Genomic DNA, 24,841 nt, shown 5'->3' on the forward strand with positions numbered 1-24,841 from the left:
AGATGTTGTTTTGGGTTTTTTGTGACCTTATGGATGAGTTCTCCATGTCCTTTTTTGGAGTTATTTCAGTAGGCCAAGATTGAATCAATATTAAAATAAAAATGTAAAATAGCTTCTACAATGTAGAAGCAATTTAACTGTAAAAAACATATTCTACTAGTATTTTGTAGTCCAGTTCACCTTGGTACAAATGTTGTAAAAAATAAGCTTGATCCCTGCCTGGGAAACTGCCCCTTAATGTACCAAAACACAGTTAATATCAATTTATTTTAATGATGGACATTGCACAGATCGAATTAAGCTAGATTTGTCTCTGTGCCTTTAAGACTACATATACTTTTACCATTACCATTGATATTTGGTACATTGGATCCTATTCATAAATAAAAATAGAACACATAAATTAGGAGGAACTTACTGGAGAAATATAAAATAACATGCTGAGTAGATGTTCAGTACATAAAAATATAAAATATATGTAAATACTATTAATAGGTACAGATACCATTTAAAGTGACAGATCCTTGATACAAAACATGAAAATGAAGCTAAAATAGTTATAAAAATTTCAACAAATTCAATTTGATTATATTTAGTATTTTGTATACTTTTGTAAAAAAAAAAAAAATTGATGGCACAGGAAGCAGAACAGCAGCAGCAGGAAGTGGGAGAGATTTTATTGGAATGGAAAACAGGTGTGTGGATGTGGGTTGTGGGCGCGAGAGCATCTGTCTGACTATAGTCTGATTATACAGTAACAACATTTAAGAATCCAGAACTAATTTATCCAGTACTATTAAATTATTTTACATGCATTAAACCATTATACATTTTCCCCCAGTCATTAATCATTAAAACTGACCTGAACTAAAGCAAGTGAGACATGTAGTTTTTTTTATATATATATTGTTCTGGGTTCTTTTGTGACCTCTTAGATGAGTTGTCTATGCCCTTTTGGAGTAATGTTGGTATGCTGGTCACTGTTGGGAAAGTTCACCGCTGTAAAAAGTGATTTTTGTATTTACTCAGGTTATCTTTGTCTGATATTAAAGTTTGTTTGATAATCTGAGAATGCCAGATGTAACGAGACACATACTTACCAAAAAGTTCAAGTTTTTTTTTCACATCAGTCAACAGAATATATTTTGGCAAATGTGAGATGGGCTGGTGTAGGTATACTTAGTAAACTTTCCACATACTGCAGACTAGTGGGTGAATGACATATTTTGAAACTTTAACAATGTTTCCATTTTACATCAACATCTTTAGTTGCAAAAAAAATGAGTTACTTCAGTTTTTTTATTATCTCAGTATATTTAAGTAAATAACTATAAATAAACTGATCACAGATGTTCCATCATCATTGTTATGTGTGATATTAAATGCATGTATTGATACAGATGTGCACGAGTGATCTGCGGCTGTAGGAAATGAAAGTTACCACAGGAAGTGTAAACATCTGCTTCAGTAAAGAAGCTTCTGCTGATAAACATGTTCATCCTCCTGCTAGAACGAGGGGTCAGGTCTACGTTACCAAACCTCACCAAAACCCATGTGGAGTCAGCAGGTGAAGAGCTGTGGTGTAATTCACTTTATCAGAAGCGGTTTCTGGGTTCGAGCAGCTGCACAGGAAGAACAGCGTGAACAGCTGCTGATCTGGACATGAAGTGTTACATCTGCACGGATTCAGAAAGGTTGATCTAAATGTTTAGTTTAAATATGTGGAACATACTTTTAATTAAATTTCATAATGTTTAGTAGTTACATTTTTACAGTACAGTACTTTAAGTGTTTAATTTTTTGTGTATTAACTGTAAGCAAAGCCTCCAAAATTCAGTTCCATGACTAAATCACACTTTCGCGTCACATATTTAGGTAGGAAAGTCAATGTAATGAAATGTATGAAATACACAGTACATATGAAGCTGTCAGGTAAAACAAAAAAAAAAGCAGTAGACATCTAAAGAGATGTAGATTTAATCTAAATCAGGGCATGGCAATAAGAGACCTATGGGCCAGATGTGGCCAGCAAGCATAAAACATCTGGCCCGTGAGGTTGTTTGAACCGTAATGAGGGATAATGGAAAAAATACAATTCTTCTCTGGTGAGCTTTTGTTTATATTCCTCCCCTGAATCTCTCTGTCACGCTCAACATGAATTTAGTTTCTGCCTGTTATCGTTTTTCGACCCGTTCTCCTAATAAGGGCATTTTATCTGGTTGTGTCCCAATTTATCTGGTTGTGTCCCTGATGATACAGGTTCAATCCCGCGTGAGGAGCGGTGTGTTTATTTATTTATTTATTTATTCTTAGGTTTACCTGCTTTCTGTTCAACAACCCTCTGGGCTGGAGAGCTACTAGTCTGTAGCACCCCATCCCATTACACTTCATTTTCACACAGAATTTATTTGCCGCGTAATGACTTGGAAAATATCTGGCCCTCGGCCAAACTAACCTGCCGACCCCTGGTCTAAATGTTTAACTGAAGTACGTTGAAAACACAATATATTAGATGACAATGATTTTTTGTAACAGTTTTAAACTACACTAGCTTTAGTTTTCAGTATTAACTGGTGGAAGTGTGGTGTAAACCCTAAAGCACTACAAAGTCAGTTCCTAGAAAGGCTTTCTATAATAATAATAATAATAATAATAATAATAATAATATTATTACATTTTATTTATATGGCGTTTTTCAAGATTCTCAAAGACGCTTTTACACACATCTATATGAATTAACTGGGCAAGTATAAGTGTTGTGTAATTATTTGCAGTAAAATGAAATTTAATACTCTGATAGTCCAGCAACATTACACTGTAGTGCCACAGATTGAGTAAATAAAAATAATTATTTTGTTTCTAAACTGAAAGCAGAAGCATTTCTGAGTGGAGAAGAGATAAAATATTGTGTTTAATGGTAGCAGTGTGCTGAAACAACCATCCTTGCTAATCCTAATATATTCATTCTAAAAACTGGGGTGTCCGGTTGCTTTTCGCAGGAGTTCTTCCAGCCTCTAAAAGAGTATCTGAATCAGTTTTACTGAATGCAAGCAGCTGGTGGAGCAATGGAGACTTCAGAAGAGGAAACTCAGAGCTCAGTAGATCATTCACTCATAGTAAAACCAAAGTGTGTAGTTGAAGTGAAGTTTCTGAATGAGTGAGCTCTCTCTCTCTCTCTCTCTCTCTCTCTCTCTCTCTCTCTTTCTCTCTGACTGAACATAACCTGGAATCGGATTCATCCGCTCTGAAAGGAGACCGCATCACACCCGCACAGTTTAAAATGATTCTTCCACATGCTCTGTGCAATTACCCATTCTCACCAGAGAAGGCCCTAAATCCTAAAACTTACGGACATCAGCTTTAAGTAAACAAATGCACCCCCACACACACACACTCAAAAAAAAAAAAACGTTCTATTCTATTCAAATGAACAGGATGCAGTGAGGTCATGTTGCAATTGGACATGTACTGTGAAAGTAAAACATCCATCTTAAAATTTTGCTGATGTTGACTGTCGACTGTCTTTAGTTTTTGCTTTTTTATATCATACTTATTTTTTTCATGCAAATGTGAGTTAGGCCTTTATGTTAATTTTGGTCAGTAGTGATTTTTGCCTTGGAACTCTCCCATGGATATAATTTTCTTCCAGTTATTAATCATCAACACTGACCTTAACTGAGGCAAGTGAGACCTGCCGTTCTTTAGATGCTCTTTTGGGTTCTTTTGTGACCTCCTGGATGAGATGTCTATGCCCTTTTAGAGTAATTTAGTAAATAAAGGAATCCCCCAAATGATGCAACAAAAACATCTCTATTTAAATGAACAGGATGCAGTGAGGTCAAGTTGCAATTGGACATGTACTGTGAAAGTGAAACTTTCATCTACAAATTTTGCTGATGTTGACTGTAGATAGGTTGCAAGATAGCAATGAGCATCGTAACACGTCTTGTTCAGAGTGTAAGATCCTGATTGTTGTGTAATTATTTGCATAAGTCTGAGTATTACAAAGACATTTGCTCAAGAAAGTAACTGGGGAAATTTACCCAAGTACATATTAAGCTGTGGGCTAAGATAAAGACAATTAAACATTCACTGAGTGGAATTCCCCACATGATGCATCGAAAATCTCAACAGAATAGAAAATAATGCTGTGAGGTCAAGTTTGCAACTGGATATGTACTGTGAAAATCATTCATCTCCAAATTTCACTGAAACCAGTAAAATACAAATGTTCTCAAACTGTTCTCAATATTTATGGTGGTCTGCATTTTTTTGGACATGACTTGAATTTACACAGTTGTTAAACTGTACAAATTACCACAAATTACAAATATAACTATAAATACATTTTCAGCAGATATCCCAGCATTTAGTCTAATTCTGGGAGTAAATGCAGTGTATAGTGATACAAGCCCTAAAGAAATCAAAAGTTATTTCCAAGTCTGCCCAGATAATAACTGGGCATGTGTGAGTGTTGAGTAATTATTTAAAGCAAATACTCAGACAGTCTTACTGAATTACATCGTAGCTCTATGCATTTAGGTAAGACAGTAAATGGGGGATTTAACCAAGTAATTATCAAACTGTGAGGTAAAAAAGGCAACATTAAGACATTTAAATATAATTTTACATCATGTTATGTTTTTGAAAAAAAAAAAAAAAACAATTTCTTTGGTTGATAAATTTATTTGATTTTACCAAATTAAAACCTCTGGAATATAATTAAAAAGAAAATAGATGATCACAAACCATCAAACCAAACTGAACTGCTTGAATGTTTGCACCAGGAGTAAAGGCATAAAGTTATCCAAAAGCAGTGTGTAAGACTGGTGGAGGAGAACATTCCAAGATGCATGAAAACTCAAAACTGTGATTAAAAATCAGGGCTATTCAACCAAATATTGATTTCTGAACTATTAAATCTTTATGAATATGAACTTGTTTTCTTGTTTTCTATGCATTTTTTGAGGTCTGAAAGCTCTGCATATTTTGTGTTATTTCAGCCATTTCTCATTGTTTGTAAATAAATGCTCTAAATGCCGATATTTTTATTTGAAATTTGGGAGAAATGTTGTCTGTAGTTTATAGAATAAAACAACAATATTAATTTTACTCAAATACATAACTATAAACAACAAAATCAGATAAACTGATTCAGAAACTGAAGTGCTCTCTTTTTTTCCAGAGCTGTATAAGTGGAAACTATTGGTGTCCAAAAACGTTATTATAAAGCCAGTAGAACATAAATGTTTTTAGACTGGCCTTTTTTATTATGCAGTGGAAATCTTTGGACATTATCTGAATTGGCATAGTTGCTGAATTCAATTAAACAAATACTTGTCCCACTTTATAATAAGTGCCCCCTTAGTACTATGTAGTTACATTGTAACAATCCATGTAACTACAGTGTAACTACTGATGAAGTACACATTGTTACAGATTAACTACAGGTGTAAGGGTTATGTAATTACACATGTGTATTAAGGTTATTTTTGTGTAACAACGTGTGTGTACTTACACATGTAATGTGTGTGTGTGTGTGATAAGTTGAGCATAAACTTATCCAACAGCTATTGTCTAGTATGTAATTTGGGCTGACTGAGTACACACACATTGTTACACATGTGTAAGTACACTCCCCCTGGTACACATGTGTAATTACATAACCTATACCTCTGTAGTTAATCTGTAACAGTGGCTGTGACCGAAATGGTTCCTTATTTACTAGTTAGGGCACTATTGAGTATGTCAGCCATTTTTCTTTGAGTGTGCGAATCTTAAGGGGGAATTTGAACATCATTTTGAGGGTACTAAAAACTCCCATAATGCATCATGATTTATAGTAAACTTCGCTGCTTACTAAACGAGCTGAATGTGTCCCAAAATGCTTTGCGGGTTTCGCTACTAAGCGAAACAGACAGCCGAAGAAACGGAGCGGACAGCGAGCCACCAGGGTTGCCAGATTGTTACAGTGGGATTCAGAACAAACCAATTCACAGGGTAAAACGTGTTTCATATCCGCCAAAATACTGAGAAAACCACCCAAACAGCTGATGTTCGTCATATTAGCAATATTACAGAGTTTAACATGACCTTAACTAAAATACCATAAATATCTTAAATATCACTGATTACAAAAAAACGATATTTAAATGAGTTTATCTGCATGTTTGTATTCTGTGTTTTGTGCCTTGTATCATTGGACACACGAACCAAAAAAGTAAAAACAGTACATAAAAACAACCTTGCAAGCAATGAAAGAAAGAAGTAACTTACTCACATATAATAACGAACATAAACACAACTTCAAATGTCCATCAGCAGGACTAAAAGCTCTGTCTCTGCAGGCTTAGATATCTAACTATAACACCGCCGAGTTAAATTTCCAAACTCTTTACATTTGGTAGTTTTTTGTTCACCTGTCAAATCACAGCGTTTTCTCCAGACAATTTCAGACACAACTCGACATTTGGCATGAAACCACCCAATCTGGCAACGGTGCGAGCCGGTGTACGCTGTTATTTTTAAGGTTTTCTTCATGTAGTTCAGTAATGTGAGGATCCTCTTTTAAACAGCGTAAATATAACAAGCAGATAAATAACTTAATGATCAGCTCAGAGCTTCACTAACTTTAATTCAGAGCTCAGTTCAGTGTGTTTATGGAGTTTTAAACACGGCTCAACCCCTTTCTCACCTGTGTGTGTTTATGCGACCGGTGCTGGCGCATGATAATGATGAGTTAGTGTCCGAATTCACTCCCGTTTTACCACTAATTAGTGAACTTATTAGTATCTCCCTACATAGCGCAACACTAATGAGGGAGTAGGGAGCCATTTCGGTCACAGCCATAGTGTACTTTACTAGTAGTTACACTGTAGTTACATGGATTGTAATTACATAGTACTTAGGGACACTTATTATAAAGTGGGACCCAAATACTTTTTTTCCGCAATCACCAATGTATTTAATCTTATATGAAACAACACTTACACTTGCTAAGTTGATACCTAAAATCTGATTAGATTTTCATTGTGTTCTATTCAGGGAAAAGTAGGTCCTGGAGAAAAAATGCTTCTGGGCTTGTACAACAAACCTACCCATTTAATACCACAAACTTTAGGCTACTCTACATTCTGTAACTTAGTATATCAACTAAACATTTAGATCAACCTTTCTGAATCCGTGCAGATGTAACACTTCATGTCCAGATCAGCAGCTGTTCACGCTGTTCTTCCTGTGCAGCTGCTCAAACCCAGAAACCGCTTCTGATAAACAGAATTACACCACAGCTCTTCACCTGCTGACTCCACATGGGTTTTGGTGAGGTTTGGTAACGTAGACCTGACCCCTCGTTCTAGCAGGAGGATGAACATGTTTATCAGCAGAAGCTTCTTTACTGAAGCAGATGTTTACACTTCCTGTGGTAACTTTCATTTCCTACAGCCGCAGATCACTCGTGCACATCTGTATCAATACACACATTTAATATCACACATAACAACGATGATGGAACATCTGTGATCAGTTCAGTTATACACTTATAAACTATAAAACTAGAGAAGTAACCTCATGTTTTTGTAATTAAAGATTTAAATGTAAAACTGAAACATTGTTAAAGTTTCAAAATGTGTCATCCACCCACCAGCCTGTGTGTGGAAACTACACTGCAAAAAAACAGTCTGATTTAAATGTACTGTTTTTGTGGTTATTAGTTTATTTCTTATTCATTATGATATTTTAACTTAGAGTATTTTCTAATGATGTCAGATTTTCACCCACACACACACATATATAAACAGTTGCAAGAAAAAAGTATGTGAACCCTTTGGGATTACTTGGATTTCTGCATAAATTGGTCATTTAATGTGTTCTGATCTTCATCTACGTCACAACAATAGACAAACACAGTCTGCTTAAACTAATACCACACAAATATATATATGTTTGCATGTTTTTATTGAACACTACATTCACCCTGGGGGGAAAAAGTATGTGAATCTTTGGATTTAATAACTGGTTGACCCTCCTTTGGAAGCAAAAACCTCATCAAAACTTTTCCTGTAGTTGCAGATCTGACCTGCTCAACAGTCAGGAGGAATTTTGGAGCATTTCTCGTCACTTAACTGTTTCAGTTCAGCTATAATATTCTTGGGATATCTGGTGTGAATCTCTCTCTTGGGGTCATGATGCCACAGCATATCTATTGGGTTGAGGTCAGGACTCTCCAGAAGGCATATTTTCTTCTGTTGAAGTCGTTCGGTTGTTGATTTACTTCTATGTTTTGGGTCGTTGTCCTGTTCCATCATCCATCTTTTGGTGAGCTTTAGTTGGTAAACAGATGGTCTTAAGTTTCATTTTTCTGTTGATGACGGCAATCCGTCCAGACCCTGAGGCAGCAAAGCAGCCCCAAACCATAATGCTCCCTCAAACGTTAAATGTGCAGCAATGTTATAATTGGACAGCAGTGGTATCCTCCATGGTGTCCTTCCATGAACTCTATTCTTGTTTAATGTTTTCCTTATTGTAGATTTGTCAACAAAAATGTTAACATGTGCCAGAGATTTCTGTAAGTCTTTAGCTGACACTCTAGGATTCTTCCTCACCTCATTGATCATTATGCGCTGTGCTCTTGTAGTCATCTTTACAGGACTTTACCACACCTAGGGAGAGTAGCAACAGTCTGTCTTACCGTGGACACATGAACATCAAGGCTTTTAGACATACTTTTTTAACCCTTTCCAGCTTCATGCGAATAAACAATTCTTGAACATAGGTCTTCTGAAAACTCTTTTGTTTGAGCCATGATTCACATCAAGCAATGCTTCTTAAGAACAGCAAACTCAAACTGGCGTCTGTTTTTTATAGGACAGGGCAGCTTTAATCAACACATCCAATCTCATCACATCCTGGCTCCAATTAGCTCTCAGAAAAATCATTAGCCTGGGGGTTTCACATATGTTTTCCCTCCTCACTGTGAATGTTAACATGTTTTGTATAATAAAATATGTGGTATTAGTTTAAACAGACTGTGTTTGTCTATTGTTGTGATTTATATGAAGATCAGAACACATTTAATGACCAATTTATGCAGAAATCCAAGTAATCCCAAAGGGTTCACATACTTTTTCTTGCAACTGTATAATACTAATAAAATTACGTTAACATTGTTTATGGCAATTATTTTTGGAAAAATAGATTGTCCAATAAAAACAATACTCACTGTGGGAGGCCAATCACTGTGCTTTTATGCGCTTTAATGTTCTTTTTTTGTTTTTTTAGCAGTTTAGTTTCCACATACTGCAAGCTGGTGGGTGAATGAGCGACTCATTTTGAAACTTCAACAATGTTTCCATTTTACATTAAAATATATTTACCTACGAAAAAAGTGAGTTACTTCAGTTTTCCATGATCTGAGCTCTGTAAGTATATGACTGTATTAAACTGAACTGATCACAGATGTTCCATCATCGTTGTTATGTGTGATATTAAATGTGTGTATTGATACAGATGTGCACGAGTGATCTGCGGCTGTAGGAAATGAAAGTTACCACAGGAAGTGTAAACATCTGCTTCAGTAAAGAAGCTTCTGCTGATAAACATGTTCATCCTCCTGCTAGAACGAGGGGTCAGGTCTACGTTACCAAACCTCACCAAAACCCATGTGGAGTCAGCAGGTGAAGAGCTGTGGTGTAATTCTGTTTATCAGAAGCGGTTTCTGGGTTCGAGCAGCTGCACAGGAAGAACAGCATGAACAGCTGCTGATCTGGACATGAAGAGTTACATCTGCATGGATTCTGTATACAGTATTTGGTTGGATATAAACATTTCTTTGAATAAAATAAACAGCAAAAGATCAAGTTTTAAATGAATTCCAAAATAAATTAGTTAATTTCACCTCTTTTGCACTTAGTTACACCTTCATGCACTTCATACTGTGATAGATCTGTGCAAGGTGTGTCAGGATGCTCTTTGCTACCTTAAACCCTGTCAACAGTCTATTTTCACACCTTGAACTAATAATAGCGTTAAAATAGCATCAGAGTTTATGAAACAATCTAAACTGATGGGTGTGGTGGTCTTTAAGTGAGGTGTGTTTAGGTAAATTTCTAGTGTGTTGCTATTTTGGCGGTGAAAACCAAAGGGTGCGCCACTGACTCAAATGAACCTAGACAACAGTCAATCATCAGAGTCCATTTCTATAGATGCTCCCAGCTTGCATACACTCCCACTCAATAAACACACACACACACACACAGACATGCTCACCCCTACTTTTATCTCAACAATAAACAGAATAAAGAATAAAATAACATTGTTGTTCCATTAAATGAGCTGCTGGTGAACCTTCACAGAGCACAGTACCATTACAAGTGCCACGCTATTAGGATACGAACTTGCCAAAGTCAGAGCACACCTGACTCATAAAGGGAATGGCAACTGGCAAACTGATTGGTTTATTTTACGTTGTGCCCAAATTTAACCACACCCATGATCCAAGAGAATTAGATCATGCCTTTTGCGCATTTCAAGCTGCAGAATGCGTATTTTTGGCACCCTCACGATACCAAAGACACACCAACATGGCCTAAATCCAGCCGCATGATCCCTTGCTCTTATGGTGACTTGCTCTTATGGCCTACAACACTGTGGCCAGTCATTGACACATTATATAAAATATATAACTGAATACCTAGAAAATGTAGCCCTATTGGGTAAGACCCATTATGACCCATTATATAAAATATATAACTGAATACCCTAGAAAATGTAGCCCTATTGGGTAAGACGGCACGCAGTGATAGTGAGTGAAAGTTCAAGCCTATAATGCAACTAAATTATACTAAAAGACAGTATAAAACATGTACTATGGTGTAATGTAGTAAAGAAAATCGTAGGTAAACCATACCCTATTTTTTGTGTCTTATATATGTTCAATTAAGGTAATATTTACTTAAAACATATCAAAAATCTACCTAAACAAATTGAGAGCAAGTTATTGCCTAAATTTTTACAAGTAGATTCTTTAAGGTATATTTTATAGGTAAAATTTGGTAAATTTAGTAGAAGTGAAAAATAGAGTAGCTTCTTGTCTTTGGATTTTAATTAAATCTCTGTGAGAGAGTTACAGAGTATATTTGTATATTTGGGTTAACACTGAAATATTCCACTTATTGGGCGTTTTCACACCAGCACTATTTGGTCTGATTAAAATGAACTCTAGTCCATTTTTATCTTTAGTTTGTTTCTATTGAGCAGATGTAAAAACAAGAATATACACTTGGGTGTGGATTAAAAGAACCGGACTGAGAACACCTAGAGGAACTCTGGAGCGGTTCGCTTGTGAAGAGAATGTGATTCGGTCTCGATCCAACCTTGCTATCAAATATACTGCTTTTATTTGAGCAAAACTGTTGATAAGACACAGTTAAATATGATATATAAGCTAGAGAATACTAATTACCACAGCTAAAAACTGTGTTGGAAACATATTGTTTCAGCTTTTAGTGTAAAAGCACAGATATTCACGCTGGAACACAGAATCTTTTCACTATATTTACTTTCTGGTTTGAGCAGTAGAGATTTTCGTTCAAAATAACTGGGCTTTAGACAAAGTAGTAGCTGCTTAGAAGTTGCAAAAGTTTACCATACAGTCCGTTTTGGAAAAAAAGTACAGTTAGGCATGCCATTTCAAATAAATAATGTCACGACAACCTGGAGCTACACGCAAACGCAGCCAACACACTCCATGTCCAACAGGAAGTCCCCACTATGTTTACTCTCTGAGTATATTTATATTTACTCCTTATATTTATATTTACTCCTATGTGAAACCAGACCAAACAGCTGGAGAAACTCTCCAAGTAAACAAACTCCTTAACCCTTGTGTGGTTTCATATTTTTGTTACTCGTTTACTTTGTTACTTGTATTTAATTCAGCAAAATTAATCAATTTTACATTAAAATGCACATGCTTGCTTCAAGCTTGCAAGCAATAAAAACACAGCTTACATGGTTAATATTTGCCCTTTACCTTTCTTATGTTACATTTCTTTAAAAAAGTGCTACTCTTTTTTTATTAGTTTTTTTATAAAATGTAAAAGAAAATGAATTAAACTCAAGATATGATTAGAAAATTTGTTTAGTTTTAAATTAACAATTGAAGCAATCTTTATTAGCCCTTGGCCAAACATACTGTATGTAATATAAATGTGTAGGGAGGGGGGTGGGGGTGTATAGTGTGTGTTTATTGAAAATGTGTTTTGATATATGTTTTTCACAAAAAATGAGCCAATGCGAATGAGTTTGAGTTAGAAAAAATATTTTTTTAGTATCATTTGATGAAAAATGAAAACGGATCCCACAGACCCGAACACCACACAAGGGTTAACTGATTCAGAACAGGGAAACAAACTTGCCCTTAAATGCAATTGTGTTAAAATTACACTTTTAGAGCAAAAACTCTTAATTGTTAAACTCTGAAATTGTATCTTTCCTGTTTTTGCTGTGATTTATATACTAGATTACATAAATGTAATATTTTTTAGGTTTTATTGTGCAATTGCTCAACCTCCAGTCCATGGTCAGTTCCCTGACAATCTTGTTAAAATACACTGACAATAACAACAGGTTTAACTTGGCAAGGATGTGCTGTGTAATTATTTGCAGTACAATAATAATGAACCAAAACTAAATTACACTATTCTGCAATAAATAGGGTAAAAAAGTTCCAAGTTGTGAGGTTTAAATCCCAATTTAAAAACACTAGAGTTTGCGATTTGAACTCGAGAACAACTATAAGTTGTGCACTCCACAAATATGACCTTTATGGAAGAGTGTCAAGAAGAAATCCTTTGTTAAATGAATCATATGAATTGCTGTTTGCAGTTGCAGCAAACATGTGGAAGAAGGAGCTGTGGTCAGATGAGACCAATGTTGAACCTTTTGGCCTAAATACAAAGTGCTTTTTGTGGCTGAAATGTAACACTGCTCATCACCCTGAACACACCATCCCCACTGTGAAACATGGTGGTGGCAGCATCATGCTGCAGAGACGCTTTTCTTTAGCAGGGATTGAGAAGCTGGTCGGAGTTAATGGAAAGATGAATGAAGCTTAATACAGGAAGAAAATCTGTTGAAGGCAACAAAAGACTTGACACTGGGAAGGAGATTCACCTTCCAACAAGACAATGACTCTAAACATACAGCCAGAGCTACAGTGGAATGGTTTAGATCAAAGAATATTCATGTGTTAAAAATGGCCCAGTTTTAAATCGCTTTGAGCTTCTGTGGCAAGACGTGAAAATTGCTGTTCACAGACGCTCTCCATCCAACCTGGCTGAGCTTGATCTGTTTTATTAAGAAGAAAAGGACACAAATCTCTACAGTCTCTAGATGCGCAAAGCTGGTAGAGACATACCCTAAAGCACTTACAGTTGTAATTGCAGCGAATGGTGGCTCTACTTTTTACTTGATAAAATATTTTGATAAAAAAACATATATCATTTTCCTTCCACTTCAAACTTGCACAAAACTTTGTGTTTGTCTATCACTTAAAATATAATTAAAATACATTAAAATGTGTGGTTGTAAGGTGACAAAATGTGGAAAAGTTCAAAGGGTATGAATACTTTTGCAAGCCACTGAAGCTAGTTAGCCAGTTGCTGTTGCTTTGCAGGTAAACATAGCCACTGTAACCTAGTTAATTCCTAAGAGTTACTCATTTTACCAATCATTACTAATACTATCATAGAGGGGACTTTTTTTTTTTGCTTTAGTCACAGCCCACATATTCAGTGCTGAGATATACGTAGCTGCTGGTGTTTATTACGTTTGCAGTCGTCTCTGCAGCTGCATGCAGTTAAAGCGTCTCTAGAGCGTGCACTACAGAAAGTAAAGCCGCAAAGCAGAGTCAGAGTGTGAGAATGTGTGAGCAGAAGAACACTGTGAGATGAGAGTCAGAGATAAAGCAGATTCTGACTGATATCTTACTGCAGGGAAACTGCAAAACACCTCTATTATAGAATATCTACAGTAAATCAGCCTCTACTTCACAGCTCTGATATCAATTTTATCTGATCATCTCCTCTAGAACAAGAAGATGATGTTCTAGGTTGCAGTTAAAAGGGGGCAGAAGTGTCAAGCAACAAAGTACAACAAATAGAGGTGCATCTCAGAAAATTATTTTATATATTGTATAGATGTATTACACACATATCTGTTTTAAAACACAAAAATCAGTGTCTTAGAAAATTAGAATATTATATAAGACCAATTGGTACTTTTGGCAGTGTGGGCAGTGCGCCAAGTCCTGCTGGAAAATGAAATCCTCATCTGCATAAAAGTTGTGGACTTAATATCTGCTGGTCCACTGTCTAATATATACAGTGACGTAAAAAGGATTTGCATCCTACAGATGTCTTTCGTTTTCGCTTTTTTGTCATATTGATATTTTTCTGATTATCAAATAAACTTTAATATCAGACCAAGATAACCTGAGTAAATACAGTCATATGAAAAAGTTTGGGCACCCTATTAATCTTAATCATTTTTAGTTCTAAATGTTTGGGTGTTTGCAACAGCCATTTCAGTTTGATATATCTAATAACTGATGGACGCAGTAATATTTCAGGATTGAAATGAGGTTTATTGTACAACATAGTTGTTCAGGGAAAGGATACAAAAAGTTGTCTCAGAGATTTAACCTGTCAGTTTCCACTGTGAGGAACATAGTAAGGAAATGGAAGACCACAGGGACAGTTCTTGTTAAGCCCAGAAGTGGCAGGCCAAGAAAAATGTCAGAAAGGCAGAGAAGAAGAATGGTGAGAACAGTCAAGGACAATCCACAGACCACCTCCAAAGAGCTGCAGCATCATCTTGCTGCAGATGGTGTCACTGTGCATCGGTCAACAATACAGTGCACTTTGCACACGGAGAAGCTGTATGGGAGAGTGATGCGAAAGAAACCATTTCTGCAAGCACGCCACAAACAGAGTCGCCTGAGGTGTGCTTTTGCTGTTGCATACCTCAGGCGACTCTGTTTGTGGCGTGCTTGCAGAAATGCAGCTTCAGCATACAACATAGCTTGTGCAAAGTGCGCTGTATTGTTAACCGATGCATAGTGACACCATCTGCAGCAAGATGATGCTGCAGCTCTTGATGAGCAACTATGAACAACTATGAACAACTATGTTGAACTATGTTTTTAGATCATTTGAGAGTTGTTTTGATGAGCCCATGATGCCACTCTTCAGAGGAGATTCAAATAGGAGAACAACTTGCAATTGGCCTCCTTAAATACCTTTTCTCATGATTGAATACACCTGGCTATGAAGCTCAAAGCTCAATGAGGTTACCAAAACCAGTTTTGTGCTTCAGTAAGTCAGTAAAAAGTAGTTAGGAATATTCAAATCAATAAAATGATAAGGGTTCCCATACTTTTGGTTTAATGCATATTGCACATTTTCTGTATTTCAATCCTGAAATATTACTGTGTCAAGTCAAGTAGTTTTATTGTCAGTGCTGCATATGTACAGGACATACATAGAATTGAAATTACGTTACTCTCCTTCCCAATTTTACAGCAAGTACAGATAATGGATAATAAAGAAAAATAAAGAAAAAGGGGAGACACTATGTGTCCAATACAGCAGCAGGGACACAGACATACATGAGACGGAACAAGGTGCAGTAGTGGTGGGGGTGAAATAGATATATAAATAGAAATAAAAAGAAATAAATATATAATCTAAATCTAAATGAGTGGGAGACACTATATGTACAATACAACAAAAACACAATAGACATTTGTGAGACAGAAGATAATAGTGCAATATTAATGGTGATTAAGATCAAGTGACAATATAAATAGAACCCGTATAACAGTAGTGCAATGTTGTATCTAGCTTAAGGCTGGTAAAGTTCTTAAAGTTCCCAGTTCTTGGGGAATTAAAGTGTGTATGACAGTGCAGCGTAACAGTAGTGCAGGTATTGGGTGTGTAGTGCAGGTCCTTTTACAAAAGTTACAGTACTGTGTGTGTTCTAGTGCAGAGTTTCAGTACTGTGTTGGTGGGAGGATGTGGGGTCAGGATGATGAGAGTGTGTGTGCTGTGGGCAGGATTGGGATGGGGGGTAGTGCGGGAAGAGAGTTCAGCATCCTCACAGCCTGATGGATGGGGCTGTCTCGCAGTCTGCTGGTCCTAGACCTGAGACTCCGCAGTCTTCTCCCTGATGGCAGCAGGCTGAAGAAGCTGTGTAGTGGGTGGGAGGGATCTCCTGCCAGACGGAGGGCTTTCCGCGTGAGGCGGGAGCTGTACAGGTCCTGAAGGGAGGGGAGAGAGGTGCCAACGATCTTCTCAGCTGCTCTCACGATGCGCTGGAGGGTCCTGCGGCAGGATGCTGTGCAGGCCCCGTACCACACGGTGAAACAGCTGGTCAGGATGCTCTCGATGGCCCCTCTGTAGAAAGTGGTCATGATGGGGGTGGGGGTTCCAGCTCTTCTCAGCTTGCGGAGAAAGTAGAGACGCTGGTTTGCCTTCCTGGCCAGTGATGCTGAGTTGGTGCTCCAGGAGAGGTCCTCTGTGACGTGCACACCCAGGAACTTGGTGCTGCTCACCCTCTCCACAGCAGTTCCGTTGATGGACAGAGGAGTGTGCAGTGTGTGAGTTCTCCTGAAGTCCACAACAATCTCCTTAGTCTTCTCTGTGTTCAGAGAGAGATTGTTGTGTCCATCAGTTATTAGATATATCAAACTGAAATGGCTGTTGCAAACACCCAAATATTTAGAACTAAAAATGATTAAGATTAATTGGGATGCCCAAACTTTTTCATTTGACTGTATAAAAAGCGATTTTTATATGATCATTTTATTTTATTAAAGGAAAAAAAGTATCCAAACCAATCTAGCCCTGTGTTAAACAATTGTTTGCCCCCTAAATTTAATAATAGCTTGTTTGTGCCACCCTTGGCAGCAACAAATGCAATCAAGCTTTACGGATATCTGGCAATGAGTCTTTCACATATTTCATATATTTACAGAATTGTTTTAATTCAACCACACTGAGTTTTCCAGCATGAATTGCAAGGTAAAGATCTTCCAAAGCATCTCAATCAGACTGTAACTAGGATACTCCAAAACCTTAATTTATTGTTTTTAAGCCATTCAGATCTGGACTTGTTTGTTTGCTTTGGATCATTGTCCTGCTGCAGAACCCAAGTATGCTTGAGCTGAGTGTCAGGAGCAGAGTGCCGGACATTCTCCTTCAGGATTGTTTGGTAAACAGCAGAAGTCCTGGTTCTATATATTACAGCAAGTTATCCAGACCCTGAAGCAGCAAATCAGCCCCAGAATTCTCCCATGGAAAAAAATGACTTTAACTGAGGAAAGTGAAACCGAAGTTCTTTAAATGTTGTTCTGGGTTCTTTTGTGACCTCCTGGATGAGTTGTCCATGCCCAGGTGTTCCAGGTTTTCTCCAAAAATAATAAATCTTACTGTGGTTAGCTGGAGTCCCAAAGCTTTAAAGAAAAAGGCTTTGTAAACTTTTCCAAACTGACAGATGTCAATTACATTATGTTTCAGGGTATAATGTGTTGCTTTTTTAGATATTTTAGCCGCTTCATGTTGTCAGACTCATCTTCCCAAAAAATTTGATTGATCACAGTTAAGTTATGAAGATTATCCGTGCAGAGACTCAAGAGAACTCGAGCGAAATGTCCCAACTAAGCTGGCTTGTATTTACTTTGAACCAAAATACATTCATTTACAGTGGGGCATATATGCAGCTGAAACAGGGATCCTAGTGCATGCCGAACTTATGAACACTAACGTTTTAATATAACATTATAGTCATTATGGCTTTTAGAACATCAATTCCAATGAAGTTGCGGCATTGTGTAAAACATAAATAAAAACTAAATGAGCTGCTGGCGTACCTCCTTCACAACATGTTAATAAGTATTCTCTGCTGAGATGCGCAAAAACGACACGCTGTTAAGATATCAACATGCCAAAGTCAGAGCACACCTGGCTCTTAAAGGGGATGACAAATGAAACACTGATTGGTTTACTTCATGTTATATTCAAAACACCCATTATTAACGAAATTATTTAGTTCATGGCTTTTGCATGTTTTGATTGTGCAAGGCATACTTTTTGTGCCCTCACGACACGCCCTAAATCCAGTTGTGCGCTGCACAATTGACACCTTGATGATAGATCGCTAAAATAGGGGACTATCTTGTTTTGTAGTGTACAGTCCAGGTCAAAAGTTTGGACACACCTTGAATGAACACATGTGGAGTTGTATACTTAAAAAAAGAAAAAAAAAAAATATATATATATATACATGTGTTCATTCATCGTTTTGATGCCCTTTAGTGAGACTCTACAATGTAAATAGTCATGAAAATAAAGAAAGGGTGTATCCAAACTGTTTTAATTATGCTTGACACAATGTCCCATATTTATTGTAGAAGTGGGATTGTAGGAAATGTGTTTTTTAAGTAATGGGGAATGAAAATTTGAGTTAGCATAAATTAAAACATCAAGTTTTTACAATTTCTAAAGTAGCCCAGGGGGAATCACTACACACTGATGGTGAGTGTCAGAAACTGTTGGACAGACCCATTATGCAAATAAATTGTGACAGAAGCTGTTAATGGCAACAGACTAAACTCAGTTATTATAAGTTGGTTTAAATCAAAGATCTCAGTTTGAATAGTACAGTATATGTGCCCACAAATGTTCAACTAACTCAAAATAGTTGATTATTGTTTAGAAGTCTCCATTTTTTGTAAAACAGACTTAAATCATTTGAGTTCAAACAACGTATGAGTTTATTAATATTTTTCAAGGCACTATATGTAAATTTGGCTTCAAAACTCCTAATATTATTATTATTTTTTTTTTTTAGAAAGTTCTTATTTTGTAAAAATGCACAAAATCGGCACATAAGCTTATTACTTATGACTTGCTATGTTCTGTTTTTCTTTAAAATTATACTTTAAATAATAAACACTCGTTTATATTTGTATAAATATACATTATACAAACAATTTTCTGTTTCAGCTCATTTAGAGCAGATACACCTGTATACAGGTTACAGGTGTAGGTGATACAAAACCCTTATTTTCCCTCTTTTTTAATATATATATATGGTCTGAAAATTTGAGGGTTTTAAATGTTCTGCAGGACACTTGGAGAAGCTGTCTGTTTTCTCTCTTATTCACTTAATAATTCCAGATCAGTAACAGGAATCAACACAAATTCTGCAGGTTTAAAAATGGACACAAAAACTAGACAAACATAATAAAACTAAAGGTTTGATTTGTATTCAGTAAAATATTGATTTTAAGATGAAGATCAGGAAAAAAGCCCATTTTATGATTTTATCCAATATATTTTGACATTAGCAGATTTACTTAAATATTTTTTTTATATTTTCTATTATAACTACAGTCACACTTTTCAGTTTAATGTTCCTTATCAAACATTAAAGCTTTTTATGTAATGCTTGAATAGAAATCCTCAAGATTTAGTGCTGTAATGTCAGGCAGAAAGGCCTGTTAAGGGGTTAAAGAATGTTTAAAATATTAAAATAGTTTTTTTGTGAACAATTAAAAACAAAAAAGAACAAGCTAAACACAGTTATACATTCTGCTCTTAATTTTTATTAATAATTTGCATTTTTATATTTCAAGACAACACTTGTATATTATAGATACGTTCAAAGAGTACATACTTTTTTTATTCTACAACGTCCTTATTGAACAGAAAAGATACATTCTAATAGGACGCTTACTGTGAAACAATAGCTACATTAATTACAGAATTTGCAGCTTAGAAAAACATTCAAAACAAGAAAAGAGAATAAAAACATTTGAAAATATAACAAGAAATTTTTAAAACAGGTAAAAAACTTAACTATATATTTGAATTACAGGAGAGAGAGAGAGAGAGAGAGAGAGAGAGGGAAATACAAAAAATACAAAATGACCATAGAAAAAAAAGATATTAAAAATTACAATAATAGTATAGCACATAAATGATAAAAATAAAAATAATAGTCTACATAATCATAGCAGTTATAAATGAATTAATTAAGCCAAAGCCTATTGATCTTGAGAATATTTGTGGATATAAATGCAGTATAATACAGCTGAGTATATTATAAGTTGCGTTAACATGCATTAATGATTAACAGCGTTCTTTATCTTCTTTCTCACAGTCGAGGCTGACGGACCGGTTCCAGAACGTGCTGACAGGATCTGGAGTTCTTGTTGTTGTTGATTCTGTCTGAAATTAAAGAAATATATATTTTAGTGATTTCAGCAAAAAAACAAAAATATTACAAGTGAAACATAGTAACAGTTGTTGGTAAAAGTGTAAGAGGGAATTCCAATGATTTTTTAAAAATCTGCATAATTCTGTATAATTGTTTTCCTAAGCAGAATGCGTTCTATTCGGAATGTGTTCCAGTCTAGAGAAACTTACCGAGTCAGATTTCTTTAAAATGCTGAGAGGACCTCGGGATCACGACGTCTCCAACAAAACTTTACCCATTTTACAGTATTTACTACTAGTTTTATAAGAAAATATTGTGTTTTTGTATTTTGATTTGCAATACTGTTTTAATTTTCCAAAACGAAGTATTGATGTATACTTCGAAGTATATCGATGTATATAGTGGTTTATTTTTTGTTGTGTTTAAACTCCGCCCACTAGATAGCAGTGTTGTATTCTGTGGTTAGATCTCAATGTTCTGATTGGATAAAAGCTTTATTCTTTTTTATTTATTCTTTTACACTGAGTACAATATATATGTAAAATATTGTCTTTTTCATATAAAAACATTTTTTTCATATAAAAATGTTTTCCTAAAGTTAGATGTTAAAATATTTTCACTGTATTATTTTGCTCATAGTACAGTAGTGAAATATATCACAATATATTGAATCATATCATATTGGCAAGTTTTTTTTTTTTCCAATACAACACACTAATTACTACCCACATGAGATTTGTATGTGATGGTGATAATGGTAAAACTTGCTGACAGTGTAATTTGCCAACTATTTGACTTTTTATAAACTTTTTTATTTTAAATGTCACTTTGTTCTATTTTTTTTTAATCTATTATGACATCCATAACATTTTATGTAAAAACATATTTTACATTTAAGTATTCTGAAAGGCTTTTGAGAGTCTTCTTATATCAGCATCAGTATCTGTTTCTATGTTTCTCTAGCATTTCTGAGCATTTTACACCACTTTTTTATTAATTATGACATATTAATACAGTAGTTAAATTATGCAGAACATTTTGAAGAATCTCTGGAATTCCCACCTAAAAACCCAAGTTCCAAAAAACATGCATTTCATTGCCAAGAGTCATAGAGTAATTATGTAAAAGTGCAACTCTGTACAATGCCAGATCACCTTCACTATAATTTTCACTACAGGCACTTTGGCTGCGTGTGAACATTTGAGCTGTATGGGATGGATTATCACTGAACTCCATTAGGAACTTCTACAACTCTATGATGAGACTGCGTGCTGGCATGTTTTATCATTACACAAGCGTTTATGTAGCTCAATTTCTCTTCATTTTAACCTGATGTAAAACAAACGTAAGCTATTATTTTTGCGCATGGTGTGTCAACTAATAAATGAACATAATTATTGCAGTAATACACAAATAATCAAAGGTGTACTATGACTTTGGCACATTGGTATCTTAACAGCAATGCGTTTTGCGTGTCTCAGCACAGGATACTGACCTGCGCGTTCACGCTTTGAATTGTGCCAGCAATTCACATCAATGTTATTTTATTTTGTATTCCTTAAAAAAATTGTCTGTTGATGGGGTCTAATATAGAAAAGAGTATTGTGCGACACGCCTTGCACGAGGTGTACTATTGGGCCCAGAATGTGTTAACTTAGTTTCAGAGTATTGGTTGGCTTTTTGGATGATTAAAGTGTATTGAGTGCTCATATTTTTTAGTAAGCAAAGCAAATAATTATTGGAGATTTGGGAAATTATCTTCTTTTGTAAGATAAAGCAGTGTTTCACTAAAATACATTTTTTTGGCCCTATTGGAGTGATCTATAGGCGAGACATTAACCATGCGCCACTGTGCAGCCTGATTTAGGGCGTGTCAGTGTGTCTTTGCTATCGTAACCATGGGAAAAGTACACCTTGCATGTCTTAAAAAGAGCAAAAACATATACTAATTTTCTTAATTAATTATGGGTGTGTTTTGGGTGTAACGTGAAATAAACCAATCAGGGTTCAATTGCCACTCTCTTTATGAGACAGGTGCGCTCTGACTTTGGCGGACTGATATTTTAATGGCGCAGTGCTTCTGCACTTCTCAGCAGAGGAAACTGACCATGTAATTTATGGAAAGGTCAATGTTATTTTATGTAGCATTTTTTTTATTGTCTGTGTAACAAGCGTTGCCAAGTGTTGCCAAGATAGCAAGGAACTTCTGACGAATGACTGTTGTCAGGGTTCAAATCAGTCAGTGGTGCACCTGTGTTTTCCACTGCCAAGATAGCAATATTCCAGAAGTTTATCTGAACACATCTCACTTCCACACCACCATGCCCATTGCCGTAAATATATTCTGAAGCACCATTGCTTTTTAAACTACGCAAACTACACAAGGCCTAAAAATAGACTGTTGGCGAAGTGTAAGATACCAATGAGCATCACCACGCAATAAAATAGAGCCCTTAGTGTCTCAGTAAATTAAAAAATGTGAATTCATGATCAACAAGGACATTTTGAGGATTTCTATTAAACAATATAATTATTAGTGGACTCACCTTAGCCCAACCACACTTTAAAGGTCATCAGGACGTTGAATATGATGGTCTTGAAGAACAGAATCCTCAGCATAAATATGCACAGCGACACAAACTTGGATTTTGCATCTAAGAAATCAGAAGTAAACAAAGAAAAATGATAAATATCACATTTTAACAGCAAGCATAAAATACATAGCAAATAAAAGAAACACTGAGCTACCAGTTCATTAGGTATTACCATTTTCATTAGTTACTGACTTTATTTCACCTGATTCTGCACAGTATACCAGCAATCATTTATCCAATCCAATCATGGGAAATGGCCACTGTATGATCATCACTGCTATTATTTTATTTAGGTGGTGGACTGATAGCCCAGCACATTATTTATTCTTTAGCTATTCATCAGTGCTTAGTTTATGATAATAGAACCAATGGATATTTTGGTTGGTAGGCTTTTCTGAAGTGAGTCGTGATATTATTACTATTGTTCGGGGGAGATCGTTGGTTCGAATCCCATTCATTCAGCTTGCCATTGGCTGCCGGAGCCCTGAGAGAGCATAACCGGCCTTGCTCTTTCTGCAGGATGGCAGAAAGGCTCTTGGGGTGATGTTGCTCAGCACAAGGCATCTGTGAGCTGAAGTATTGCAACCGAGTTGCTGCGCTTTCCTCCAAGCGCATAGTGATGCAACTCGGCAATGCTGCACCAGCAGCAGTTTGAAAAGAGGCGGAGTCTGACTTCACATGTATCAGAGGAGGCATGTGCTAGTCTTCACTCTCCTGGTGTGTTGGGGCATTACTCAGGATAGGGGGAGTCCGAATAAGTAAATTGGGTAATTGGCCTTGGGGATAAATGTAAAAATGGGATTAAATTTTTAAAAATAAATAAAGTTAATAAAATAAAATAAAAAATGAAACATATTATTAAACAAACGTTCTGATAAACTGTGCAGAAACAGATTGGCTACAGTCACTAAATAAAGGTTCTTTAACTCCTTTAAATCTTGAAACCACATGATTTCGTAAGAATTTTGTTTGGTTTTGATTTTGATATTCGTGCAATTTACATCCAAACTGAAAAAGAAGGAAATAAAGGAAAGTTCAGTTACTTACCTTCTCTAAAACCGCCTAAATCCTTTTCACATCCTTCTGGCCCGAAGACTATAAGAAACACAATTAGGTTTGTTTAGTTTTTTTAAGAAACGTATGCAAAATGATTTATAAGTTCACATTTGTCAGAAATGTAAAAGCACTTTCTACGCTTACAAACTTTTTAGCCTCAGCAGTGTAGCATAATTGACGCTGTCATGCAAAAAGCTCATCCTTTTAATTGTTTTATTCCCCCTTTCTGAAATAATGTTAAGTAAAAAAAAGCTTCTTATTTGTGAAGTTAGTGTTTAATAGCTTAGTAAAACACTAGCATTACAATAAACACCAACTTTTTACTGTATTTTTGTTTATTTAGCATCATATGTGGTGCTTTTTCAGGCAAAAACACTTGAAGAATAAATTAATTTGCTACTTTGCTTAGGTGCATAAAACTTTTGTACAGTGCTGTATATCTGGCCAAATTATAACAAATAGACAAATAGAAACATTCCAAAATGACTTAATGGATTAATATTTTTGCACACTAACATTTATATATTTCTATCTCCTGTAACATTGCGATATGACAGTGGTGATGTGTAGTTGTTGTGCTTTCCATTTTTGCATATTTCATATTTATTTATTCATATTTACATATGACTGAAGATAAATTCTTACGTCTAGTGCAATCTGATGAATTGCCAATCCTGCTGTAAAAGTCCTGGCCGGTAAACAGGACTGCTTCTGGACCATCTATCGTTCCATTTGCAGCATTCTTCTGGGTAAAGCCGGTGGCCAGACAGTATTCCTTGTTGTCGCTGTTCTTGTTCTGTTTGACCTTGTAGTATGATGGTTCAGCTTTGCGTCCTGTAAAAAAAAAGCACTTTTCATTAAATATTTGTGATTTTATTAAAAACATTACCGTGCATTGTTCCAATATTTCG

General features: G+C 35.8%; 1 long non-coding RNA gene across 1 annotated transcript; it reads right to left on the minus strand.

The window, feature by feature from the left end:
• Positions 1-19,998: 19,998 nt before the first annotated feature.
• LOC125803880 (uncharacterized) lies at positions 19,999-23,971 on the minus strand. Its single transcript, XR_007440232.1, has 3 exons — positions 23,922-23,971; positions 22,827-22,934; positions 19,999-20,291 (listed from the first exon to the last, which is right to left on the minus strand). It is a non-coding gene; the product is annotated as an uncharacterized LOC125803880 (long non-coding RNA).
• Between the last annotated feature and the right edge of the window lie 870 nt (positions 23,972-24,841).

This window comes from Astyanax mexicanus, chromosome 8, assembly GCF_023375975.1.
Source record: "Astyanax mexicanus isolate ESR-SI-001 chromosome 8, AstMex3_surface, whole genome shotgun sequence".
Classification (NCBI taxonomy): domain Eukaryota; kingdom Metazoa; phylum Chordata; class Actinopteri; order Characiformes; family Acestrorhamphidae; genus Astyanax; species Astyanax mexicanus.